Below are 12,433 nucleotides of genomic sequence, written 5' to 3'. Positions count from 1 at the left end.
CTATCCATTCACCATTAAAAGTGACTTTGATTATATAGGTTATGTAGATTTTACTGTTCAGTAGAACTTAATGGTCAGATGACAGAGATACCTTTTTCAGGCAAGAGTTTAAGGTTGCACAGACACCATGGAGACTTTTTCTTACTTTGGAACAGGACACAGAACGTTCCACCATCGCCCATTTATCAACTATGTAGTGCTACAGTTAAGAGTGACTTAAAGCAAAGTAAAAAGTCATATTTTGCTTGTTTATCATAGCAGAGGGGGAAGGCAGCTGAGCAGAACAGCCATAGGACTTTGGGGCAGCTCCAGCCCTGGGTATGGGCACCTCCATTGGGACAGGGATGGACCAAGATGGGGAAAGGATTTGGGTGTGGGCAGGCAGGCCAGGGCTATGGAGAGATGGAGAATGACTCCACTGCAGTCTTATTGGGGCAGGGACTGACAGCCTTCTGGGATGAAATGGGGTTCTGGGCCCAGCACCAGGTAGAGGGAGCCCTGAGGGAGGTGCCCTCCAGGTCTCCCCTCCCAGCAGTGTGTCTTCATACCCTACAGAACTCAGAAGTGGACTGCTGTGGTCCCTTTGATTGCTGTGAGCTGGGATTTTTCAGGCCACACAGAGGCAGGGAATGGATAGCTAGCTCTAAAAAAGACACAACATGGAAGACTTAGTATGGGGGTATGGTAACCCCCAACCTCCTCTTTTTGGCAGGGGGATGATAGGAGGAAGGGTGCCAAGCACTGTGATGGGCTCCAGAGACCAGACAAGGATAGAAATGAAGATCACTTAATAGCCTAGGGCTAAAAGGGGGGTTGTACTTTCAGGAGACAAGGGAAGGGTGGGGAATATAAAATAATAAAAGCAAGTTCAATGTATTTATACTGTGTTGAGGGTGTGGCTATTAACTGTTCAATGTGTCAGTCTATCATATGAACAATCACAGAAAACTTTGCAACTTCTGTTGAAACATCAGCATGACCTTAGCAAGTACATTAATTGGTGTGGCCTCTGTTCCTTTGAAAGAAAATAAAATAATTAGCAATAGATTCATATTCAGGCTACATTAGCCAAACAAACAAGCAAACAAAACCCAAACCCAACCATAAAAAAAAAAAAAAAAAAAAAAAGAGAGAAAAAATAAAAACAATACTATGAGTCCAAAACTGTGAGTGAGATAGATAATCATTTTCCAAAGACTTTTGTTGCCTCTCACAAAATTCTTGATGATGTGTATCTGTAGAGTATTCCATTATACACAGTGTAACTTCGTAAGAACTGCAAGCATGATATATAATCATGCTACAATACTTGAACATGAATGAATTTGTTTCAGAAGAGAGGATAAAAAAAAGTCCATAATTAATCTGGATTCATTTATTTTTTCTTTTTAAAGATTTTATTTTCCAAGCAACTACAGAACATAGTGTTCTGTGTATTTACCTCAGACAGAAATCAACCTGTTTTTCTCTTTACTTCCAGTACTCTTTATTTTTATGTTTTCTAAGATCTTCTTTGTTCCATCAGAATGAAGAGTTTCTAATACTCTTCACCACTGGGTGCTGTAAGAATAAATTATTCCTAGTTGGGAAGCATCATGATGAAAGCTATAAACAGGTAAATAAGCTGAACCCTATACAGTTTTATATTTACCAGAATAGAATAGTTTCCCCTGGAGATTAATTATATATATATGTATATATTCATATATATATATATATATATATATATATATAAAAGTGAAATGAAGTCAGCATTATTTCTTAAAGAGGAATTCAGTAAACAGAGTGTAGTCCATAATTTCTGATATTATATATACTAAAGTAGTCATTTTAGCATTGTTCCCAGACACTAGTAATGATGTCTGTTGATCATCATACATATATTAATATTGGTTTTCATTTTATTCCTACAATTTCACAAGATATGTTATAAGTTCTTAGATTTGTTGGACTATTTTTCCCATGTTATTTATAACTAATCAAGGAAAATAAGGCAAAACAGATTTATTTTAAAAATATTTGTTTATTTATGTATTTATTTATTAATGTATGTTTGGAACCTGACTGAAGCTATATTACAATTGCAGTGATATGGGTTCAGGAGAAGGGAAAAGTTCTTTCCTATATGGACAGACTCTGCTTTCCTTTCTTCTGAGCAGATGCACAGGAAAATAAGGAAATGGGAAGTCTAGTAATACAAGGCAATTCTCATGTATTACAGTTGGTGAGGTTGTAGAAGCAAACAACTGAGTTAACTGAATTTGTAACAGACTAGTTTCTGTGCAAGTGAAGGAATAATTTAATATTTTATTTTTTTTTTTACATTACAGCCTGACCTTCCTCTTGTAAAGTCATACAGGCCTTAATAGATATTTCCATAACACTTAGAACAGTGATTACATCATGCATAACAGCTATTGAGTTTTAGACAGTTAGCTGTTAGTATCCTAGTAATGGTTCCACAGAGCTAAGCAAAGGTTCACTTGCTTTGTTTCTGTGACTTCAAGATCAATGAGAAGTAAATGCCTGCTTCTGGTAATACCTATAATTAAAAAGATAAATTTATACGTTAATGTAAAGATACTTCACACACAATCCAGACAACATAATTCTGTATTGTTTGTGGCAGAAAAGATGACAGGAGTTCTCAACATTCCTAAACTAAAAAGTTAAAGTTAGAAAATTGATGGTGTCCCAGGGTTTTATTCGGAAATCTTGGTCCACTTTCCTTATTACTTGAGGTGTTTCCACTTTGTCAATCTACTCTTCAAGATGAATGAACTAATCAGCTGGCTATCAGGTATAGTTGTGGGAATCTTCCACTCCCTCCTTCAAAATTACTACTTTTTGCATTAAATTAAATATACATTGTTCCCAAGAAAGATGGAGTAAGAGAGATCATGACATTCTAAACAAATGATCAAGGCTGTTACCTGTCATGGAGCAAAACTGGCTCCCAAGTGTTGTTCTAGTGAATACGTAATTCATAGTACTCAATCTTTCACTAATATGTAAAATTAAAAAGAGGGAGACCCCTTTTTAAATAAAGGCTGTACAGATCAAAACTCTTCTTTCTCTGTCCCAGAGAATATTTAATTATTATTAAATGCAACATCTCTCCCAAAATGGATGAGGAACTTAATCTATAGCCTACAGCTTATCAGAGGTAGGAGATGCATATTTTAATTCTCTCAGGTAAAAAGGAAATTGAAATTGGGTTTCATCTCCCGAGTGCTAAGAAGTTAGAAAGATGTTACTCTTCCATTTGGGATTACTAAAGTTGTCTGCCTAATTTTAAAAGAAGGTTGAGGAGGGTTAAGTACAACAAATAGGTAAATGGGTCAGTTCCTACCTAAATTATAGCTCAGATATTGCTCAGTATTTTGAGACATGACTCTGTGTGTCCTTGACTTGGTAAGGGAAACACCATACTCCTTACCTAGCCTATGCTTCTGATTCTTTAATTGTTAGAGCTGGATTGTTGTCTTCCTAGATAGCTGGGCATCCTCACAAGTTCAGAAGTCCTTATGCCACTGGATGAAATAATAGCATTTCATCTTTATTTCGCTAGCCTTTCATATTATTCATATAACCAGTTTGCTAGTTAGTAGGCATTCCAAGTTTCAACTTTGATCCAATATTTGAGAATCATTGGGTTTGTTCAAAAGAGATCCGACTGCTAATATGTTAATATTACAGGGCAAGTGATTTTGTATTGGTTCTGTGATTAGACACTACATAATCCAATATTGAGAAAAGGCCAGAAGAGTTAGTCACATACAGCGAGCAGAGTATTTAGCAACTTTTCTTTCAGCATGGAGCCCAATAAGGAAGTACAAATCCTGGCTACAGGAGTTTCAAAGTTGTGTATGGAAAGAGCTAGTGAAGTAGGAGACTTAATTTAACATTGTTGTTGTTTAACCCAGCCGGCAGCTAAACACGACACAGCTGTTCGCTCACCCTCTCCCCTCCCTCTCTTGGATTGAGGAGAGAGACATGAAAGTAAAGCCCGTGAGTTGAGATAAAGACAGTTATTAAGACAGGAAAATAATAATAACAATAATAGTAATAACAAAAATAATAATAATAACAACAACGATTATAATAGTACTACTACTAATAATGTGTACAAACAAGTGATGCACAATGCAATTGCTCACCACCTGCTGACCGATGCCCAGCCTAACCCCGAGCAGTCTGGCCCCGCTCCCCCGGTTAGCCACCCCGATATATTGTTTAGTACGACGTCAGATGCTATGGAATACCCCTTGGGCCACCTGTCCCGGGTCTGTCCTCTCCCAGCTCTTGCTGCACCCCTAGCCTGCCCATTGGCAGTACGGAGCAAGAAGATGAGATGTCCTTGGCTTGGTGTAAGCACTGCTCTGCAACAATTAAAACATCGGCATGTTATCAGCACTCTTCTCATCCTAAGCCAAAACATAGCATTCTACCAGCTACTAGGAAGAAAATTAACTCTGTCCTAACTGAAACCAGGACAAATTTGTATGTGATATTTTCAGGTTTTGTTTGTTCACATGGTTAAACACAGGCCTCAAAGAACACATTAAGCATGTGACTGAATGGATATCATCAGACATGGCTGAGGTGGTAACTGGTAAATTATTCATAATTGTGGCTTTCAATTTAATGAGATGGGTGATAGAAAACAATGCTTCCTTTTCTTTTTGAAACACTTTTTTGAATCTCTATTCAATGAGATTAGATGATCTGCTTTTTTACTTTATTATTAGACTGAAATATCTAGAATATAGACTTTCAGTCTAAGATAATATACTTATCTTATTTTAAAATAAATGGACAAGGTAAATAACTCTAGGAAGACTTATTTTTGTTGTCAAGAGAAGGAATTCAAAACAAAAAAAAACTGCTTTGGTATACATACCCAACTTTTGAACATCCAAATTCTATATTTAGGATCTAAATAATAGCAAAAACATGCAATAGCTTTATTCAGACAAGTGTAGTTGTGCAAGTATAGGTGGGAATTTCTTCATACTTCTACCTCTTAAGCATATACTGCCCCTTGAAACTATGTTATGTTATGTACTGTTAAGTTTTCTGGTATGTGGTAAAATCAGTGTAAAATTTATGAATTGCAAATGTTCTTATTTTAAATACCATCATTCCTGTATGTTTAACAGTTCATGTAAAGGAAGTCATTAAAGGATAATATATTAGAAGTGTAGCAGAAACAGTATAAATATTTACATCAATGTTACCACAAATGAGGTTTTACAGACTCCTCCGACTCCCAAAAGTCAGATCTGTAAAAGAGTAAGAGAGTTTGTATAGACAAAAGCATTAATATTTGAGAGCAAACAGATAAGAACCTAGGAGAAAAGATTAACTGCTAAATTGGCTATACAGAAAAGAACTCATAAGTGCAGTTGTTCATGTGATTAGAGCTTAATAAAGTTAATAGCAACAGAAATAGTATAAAATGGTGTTGATCTTTAGAATAAGTCTGCAGTTAGTCATTTTACCCTAAATGAAATGTAGGTATTGTAGGAAATTAAATATTAACCAGATTAATGTTGTTAGTTTGAACTTTTATATTTGCACATTTACAAGTCTGTCCACTTTGAGGGTGAGAGCATCAGTGTTGCAACACAATTTTAGGGAAGAATTCATAAATTAGGCTAGAAATTTATAGACTGAAAAAATTACTCCTTATACTTTATCCAAAAGTAACTCCCAGGTGATAAAATAAATTTATTTTAAAAGAAAATTCAAGATAGAAATATGCCTGTATGCCTGACTATATAGATACATGTATTTTGTAGTATGCATCTGTTTTATAATCTATGGACAACCTGAGTCAGTGAAAGGATTCATGAATTATGTTTGTCAATGAAATGAAAGTAACAGCAGCAAAAATACTTCGCAGCCCTAGACCTCATTTAGATGCATTAAATGTATATAAATTAAATGAAATGTATATGCATTGAAGTATTTTTGAGTGTGGGTGTGCCGGGTGTCTCTGCTCCACCAGGACGCACATCAGTTACATCAAGCAGCTGATTTTTATGCTCCTAGGTTGATACATATTCATTACTACTTCTAAAAAAAAAACAGGGTTATTATAATTAGTTTCTGGAATCCTACTGGAACATGTGTATCAGTCTCCGGTGGTCCCTCTGGGGGTCTCTGGGAGTCTCTCGTGCTGAAGACTCATAGTCTTCCTCCCTCTTGTCCTTATCCTTTGTCCAAGTTGGCTGGGTGTCAGGGACTTGTGCAGCATCCCCTGCAAGCTTTGTCTTTTAGTTGGTCTTCAGCTCTCCCCATCTCCTTAATCTCCTGGCCAGATATCAGAGACTTGCATAGTGTCCCATGCAATAGTCATAACAGTTAGCAGTTATTCTGAAACCCCCCAGATATCAGAAACTTCAAGGAAAAACCTACAAATACATTTCCCTTCAAGCTCTCTATTGACACAAATTGCTAAAACATTCCTTTGCAAGATACGAGAATTATATACATTAACCACTCTGTTTTTCTTAGACTTGTGGTTATACAAGGGTATGTAAGACAGAAGGTCACATTCATCATACCATGTAGCCCTAGCATTGTTCCATACTGACACGAATCAGATGAACACATCTTACAGTTGGAAGGGACTTTAAGAAACATCTAGTGTCCATGGCACCCCTCTGCCATGGCATTCCTTTGCCATGGACAGGGACACCTTCCACTAGATCACATTGCTCAAATCCCTATTCAACCTTGAACACTTTCTGGGTAACCTTTTCCAGATGCTCTGGAAAACTGAGGCACTGGAACTGTTGCTGAAAGTTACAGTGCAATTTTGTGGTTCATCTGTGTAATAGATCTGTCAATGTAATCACATACAATACATAATGCAGTTTTTGCCTCACTAAAATGTTTATACTAAATTGGTCCAAATTAATTTAAAGTGATTTCAATATAGTCTTATAGTCTTAAAAATCTTCAGGACTAAATATAGCATTTACTTCTCAGACTCAAATACCTAAAATATAGAATAAATTCTTTGTTTGAATAATGGCTTCTGAGTAGTATAAGATTTTAACAATAAGAACAAATTTTGTTATCTCCCTTTAAAAGTGTAAAACAGATTTGGTGCCCAGGCTGTGGGAAGTCATACCTGTGAGACAGGTATGACTCAAGTATTACATTACAATATAGCTACAGTTGATCAGCTTGCAGTTGGAGCTCATAAAATTTATGGAAAACACAATGCCCTTTTCCTCCAAACCATGAAATTCATAACCTCACAGATCATAAAGGGTAAACAGAAGTCATCAAAACTTCAAAGGTCCTTCTTAAACATGAAGGAAAAATGAAGCAAAACAGCTAAATTTAATAAAATGATAAAGGTACAATAATAACTAGTCTCATTCATGATTCTCTAAACTACATGGTAGCTATGGTGGGACTGTTCAATTTGGAGAAGAAAAGGCACAGAGGGGCCTAATCAAATACCAGATAGGAGGGAGTAAAGAAGATCAACACAGACTCTTCTCAGTAGTGCCCACTGAACAAGACAGAACAAGAGGCAGCAGACAGAGAGTAAAACATAATATTCCATCTGAGTACAAGAAACCATGTTTTTACTGTGTGGGTAGTCAGACACTAGAACAGGTTTTTGAACAAGAACCTGGGCAACCTGCTCTAGATGTTCCTGTCTGAGTAGAAGGATTGTTCTAGATTGTCCTAAAACCCTCTTTCCAACCTAGAAGAATCTGTGATTCTATGGTTGCATGTCACATTGATAAAAAATATAAAACAACAACAAAACTGTACTGCACAGTACAGGTCTTTGATAGAGGATACTTGAATGCAAAAGTTAAGACCATGCTCTGAAAGATTACACTATAGTCTGTTCAGAAAGGTGTTGTGGCAATATTAAACATTCAATTTTTTTATTATTATTATATTTTTTTTTTCTGACAGTATTAGATGATTGTAACATGCACATAAGGAATTTGGATTGAATAATATAGCTAGTTAGACTGCACATTATGTTCTTAGAGGTGTCAAGTTAATTAAGTTTTATTTATTTATTTTTATTTTTTTTAACTAGCTTAATTAGATTTAGTGCCCTGTGTTCGGGGAAAATTAAAGGACACAAGTTTCATATCCAACAGTCTGGAAAAAAAAAAAATAAATAAATCTTCTTTTAAGAGGTAATCTTGAATCTATCCTTGTCATTTTAGCTTCTACTGGGAAGAATTTTGACAGTTTGTTCTGTAATCCCTAACTTCTGTCACAATACAAGGCATTAAGCATGCAATAATTTTGGGGTGGCATTTCCCTTCTATCTTAATTCTTTCTGCAATATCTTTTGTTCAAATCATATCATTCAAATGCTATCCACACCTGTTTGGGAAGAAAGGAAGAGTCACAGATAACAGATTGACTGTAAATTGTATTATTATTTACTATGTGAAAATAATTATGGGCAATATATTTCCAATGAAGACTTCCTTGTGTAACCCAGAGTTTAACTACAGAGGAGGAAAAAAATAATTATATCAATTTACTAAAGTATTTGAGATGAATTTCAATACATAGAGAAGCAAATCTCTGGCTTCACATCTTTCCAAGGATCCATTCACTTACAAAACAAAGCTTCTTTATGTCACACAGCTCTTTATTAAATAATGCATCCTGGCCTTTTTTTAAACTTTTATTCAACAGTTAAGTAGTTCATGTTATTGACTTTCAACATAACATACTTTAATGGTAATTTTTAAAGCTTATTCAAGATGTCATGGAGAAGTTTTATTTCTCAGTGTTAGTATTTATGAGTTTCTTTGAGAAATAATAATTTTAACCACTGCAGGTAACACATGCTCTTTAGAGTACCGAAAATCAAATTAGATTGTTATTTTTCTGAATATTACTACAATTCAGAAGATTAATTTATCCTGAGGCCTTATCCACAACCAATAAAATCCAAAAGGAAATTACTTTTTGTTTGTCAACATCATATATCTTATAGTTCAGATATCACAGATACCTTTCTAGCTATTTTTCTTAGAACAGCTTTTAAACTTCAATTGCACTAAACAATATTTCTGCATATTTCTATTGAATGTTTTAAAAGCCAGTGAAAAAATCTACGAGATATATTCATTTTATATTTAAAAAGGGAAACGTGAATTTTTGAAAAAAAAAAAAAAAAAAGTTCCTTCTATATTCATAATGCATTTTTGTACTGAAAAAAAAAAAAAAAAAAAAAAAAAAAAAAAGAAAGAAAGAAGAAAAAATACATCCAGATTTAAACATTCTATATACAGGTAACACAGGTTACAATGGATCACATTGAAAACTCAGTGATTTAAAAGGGTAAATTTACTAGTCTGGGAGAAAGAAAAGAACTAAGACCCATGCCAGTATTTGGGCAATTTAGAAATATAAAATGGACTCTTGGTCATGTTATTTATTAACTTTAACTGTTATCATCATAATTATGTTGTAGTGGGTTTATGTGGCAAGGTTTTGGTAGCAGGGGGCCATAGGGGTGGCTACTGTGAGAAGGATCTAGAAACTGCCCCACGTTTGGTAAGGGCCCCAGTGTTGCGAGGACATTTGTTGTTGACGGAAGGAAGACAAGCGCACTCAATATGAGTGATCAGCAAGCTCCATTTTATTGCCCGAATAGCCTAACTTTTATAGTGAGCTTAACAGGGGCGGACAGTGTCTCACACGAGATCATTGGTCAAAAGCAATCAGACAAACAGTTACAAGAAAACAACCCCACCTGCAAGAAAAGAACCCCTTGTGATTAGCAGTCACGTAAACCTTGTCCTTGAAGCCAGCTGCTGGTAACAGTATTTTCTGAGTTCCTTAATTGGGTGATGTGGGAGTCATAGCCGTGGGAGCTTCTCACAGTCACTCTGGCAGCTTGGTTTGCTCAGCTACAGCAGGCCCTGAGATTTTCTAAGGCCTAGCCCTGGTTGCTTAAAGCAAGCTCAAATTGAACAATTGTTCCACGGGCACATGTCCATGTCCTGTATGCCAATTCCCAACAATTCCCCAGAGCTGGGCCAATAAGCGATGTTGTTTTGTGCCTGTGTGAGAGCATATTTAAGTCAGGGAAAAAAAAAACAAAAAACAAACAAAAAAAAAAAAAAAAAAAAAAAAAACAGTGCGACACTCAGCAGCTGGGAGAGTGGGAGGAGTGAGGAACAGCCTTGCAGGCACCAGGGTTGGTGAAGAAGGAGGGGGAGAGGTGCTCCAGGCGCCAGAGCAGAAGTCCCCTGCAGACTATGGAGACTAAATACATGGTGGCTATCCCCCTGCAGCCCATGGAGTACCACAGTGGAGCAGGATTCCGTGCTGTAGCCCATGGAGGACACCATGGTGGAGTCATAGATATTTTCTCGATAATTATTGTGAAGATACCAGAAAGGTTAAATAAGCACTGAGACTCAAATGCATATCTATTGTAATTATATAAATATCAAAGCATTTTTCCATCTTTATCAAAGGCACCATTTTAACTAAATGACTTTCAAATATGAAACTGAATATTGTGGAAGCTGATACTATAATATCAACGTGAATTCTCCCATGCAATTCAGGTTATACACTGTCTTATTCTATTAACTTCAAAAAGACAGTAGAAGTAGAAGGTACCTTATGATGATATTTGATATAAAAGCAGAAAATCAATTACATATTTAAGGAAAAAAAAAATATCCACTTTTATTGTTGGCATTTTTATAAAGGTTTGACTATAAAAAATATATAAAATAAAGATAATATATTTTCCCTTAATGAGAGTGGAAAGCCTATCTTTCCTCTTTCCTGTCTGGAAACTCTGTACAGGTTTTACATAATTAAGAACTAAGGTTCATAAAAAATTTAAAGTGTGTAACTTTAAAAAACCTGAAAAAAAGTAAGTTGTTTCCAATATAAGGATGTCTTTCCATTGTTAGTTTAACCTGATGTTGTAATTTCTGAACTGAATTTCAGCTAAGGAATTCATTAGTCTCCTGTAGCAAAGTACAAGACATTTTCATGTACCATTCAGCCTGGGCTCTCCCACTTTCAGACCTGGGCTTCTTCTCCAAACCACCAACAATTTTTTATGAAGATTTTGGGAAAGCTTGATGAGTGGCTGAAAATCTCTGCTATGGATTTATCTCTCTACATGCAGGATGATTTCTCGGCATATGAAATTGAGATTTGAGGCCAACAACTTGGTCCCAACAACTTCATATGCAGTAGATGGAGTCTAGAAATTTCTCTTTCAGAATCAGTGAATCAAGACATGCTCAGCACTAGAAGGAGGATCAATATTCTCCATCCACATCTATGCATCAGGTTTTTATATTCCAGTATAAAAGAAAGTTTTCCTATATAACAATTAATTCAAAGTTGGTAGACAAACTTTTTGATTTATCTTCATATAGCAGTTGATTCTGAATCCTCTTTGTCTTCCTATCTCAAAGAGAGCTAGTCAGTACTAAAGGTACTGGATATGTACAAATATTTAAATTGTCTTTCAGAGAACTGCCATTACAGTCATCCAAACCACAGGAAACAATGGGGAGCTTACACTATGGCTTTCTCTTCTATACTTCCTATGAGCTGCAAAATGAAGATCAACTAAGTGCCAAATATTACATTTTTAACTCCTATTCCTTGTACGCTAACTGTGCTTTCACAGTGCTATGCAAATAGTAGAAATAACTAGGACTGTGGAAAGTCACTCCAAAATATACTATATTTCAAAACAGGTCACTGGTCCAAAAAAGAGCTTCTTAAAATATGATCTGCTCAAAATATGATCTCCTCTTCAGTGATTAGGAAAAGCCTGGAACAACACATCTTAAAAGAAATGCTGATGTGTAGAAGACACATTAGCAGTGAGACATGGAGTAGAGGAGAAAACGTTAGCTTTTTTAACCAGAGGACCAGGGAATTTTGATCAGAGGATTCTGACCAACAGTGTAAATGGAGTGATTCATTCCTCCCTTTGGGCAATTGTGCATTGTATTTGTCTTGCTAATAAGATTTCCACCTAACAAAGGAGTAGAGCAGAGGAGAGGAGGAAAGGAGAGAAGGGGAAGAGAAAGGAGAGGAGGGGAGAGGAGAAAGGAGGGGAGTGGAGGGGAAAGGCAGTGCATGTAGTGCAGCAGCCTTAGGTTGAAAAAAAGAGGGCATCAGACCTGCAGACATACTTCCAATACCAGATAGCAAAACTACAGCAAGGAAAAAGTGCAATATAGTTATGATAACAAGCTTAGGTGTCCTATGCAATATTTAGTACAAATCACTGTACTTAGATGTGGCACTCTAACTCATTCATGTAAGGGTGACTGCATTGGAAGTTACACACTGACTATGCAGGACTGCATTTGCAGAGTGAACAGAGATGATTAAATTTACAGTAGGAGCTGATGCTTTCATAATGGCACAT

Source organism: Netta rufina, assembly GCF_964035555.1.
Source record: "Netta rufina genome assembly, chromosome: 1".
Taxonomy (NCBI): Eukaryota; Metazoa; Chordata; class Aves; order Anseriformes; family Anatidae; genus Netta; species Netta rufina.
This window is presented reverse-complemented; position numbering follows the sequence as displayed.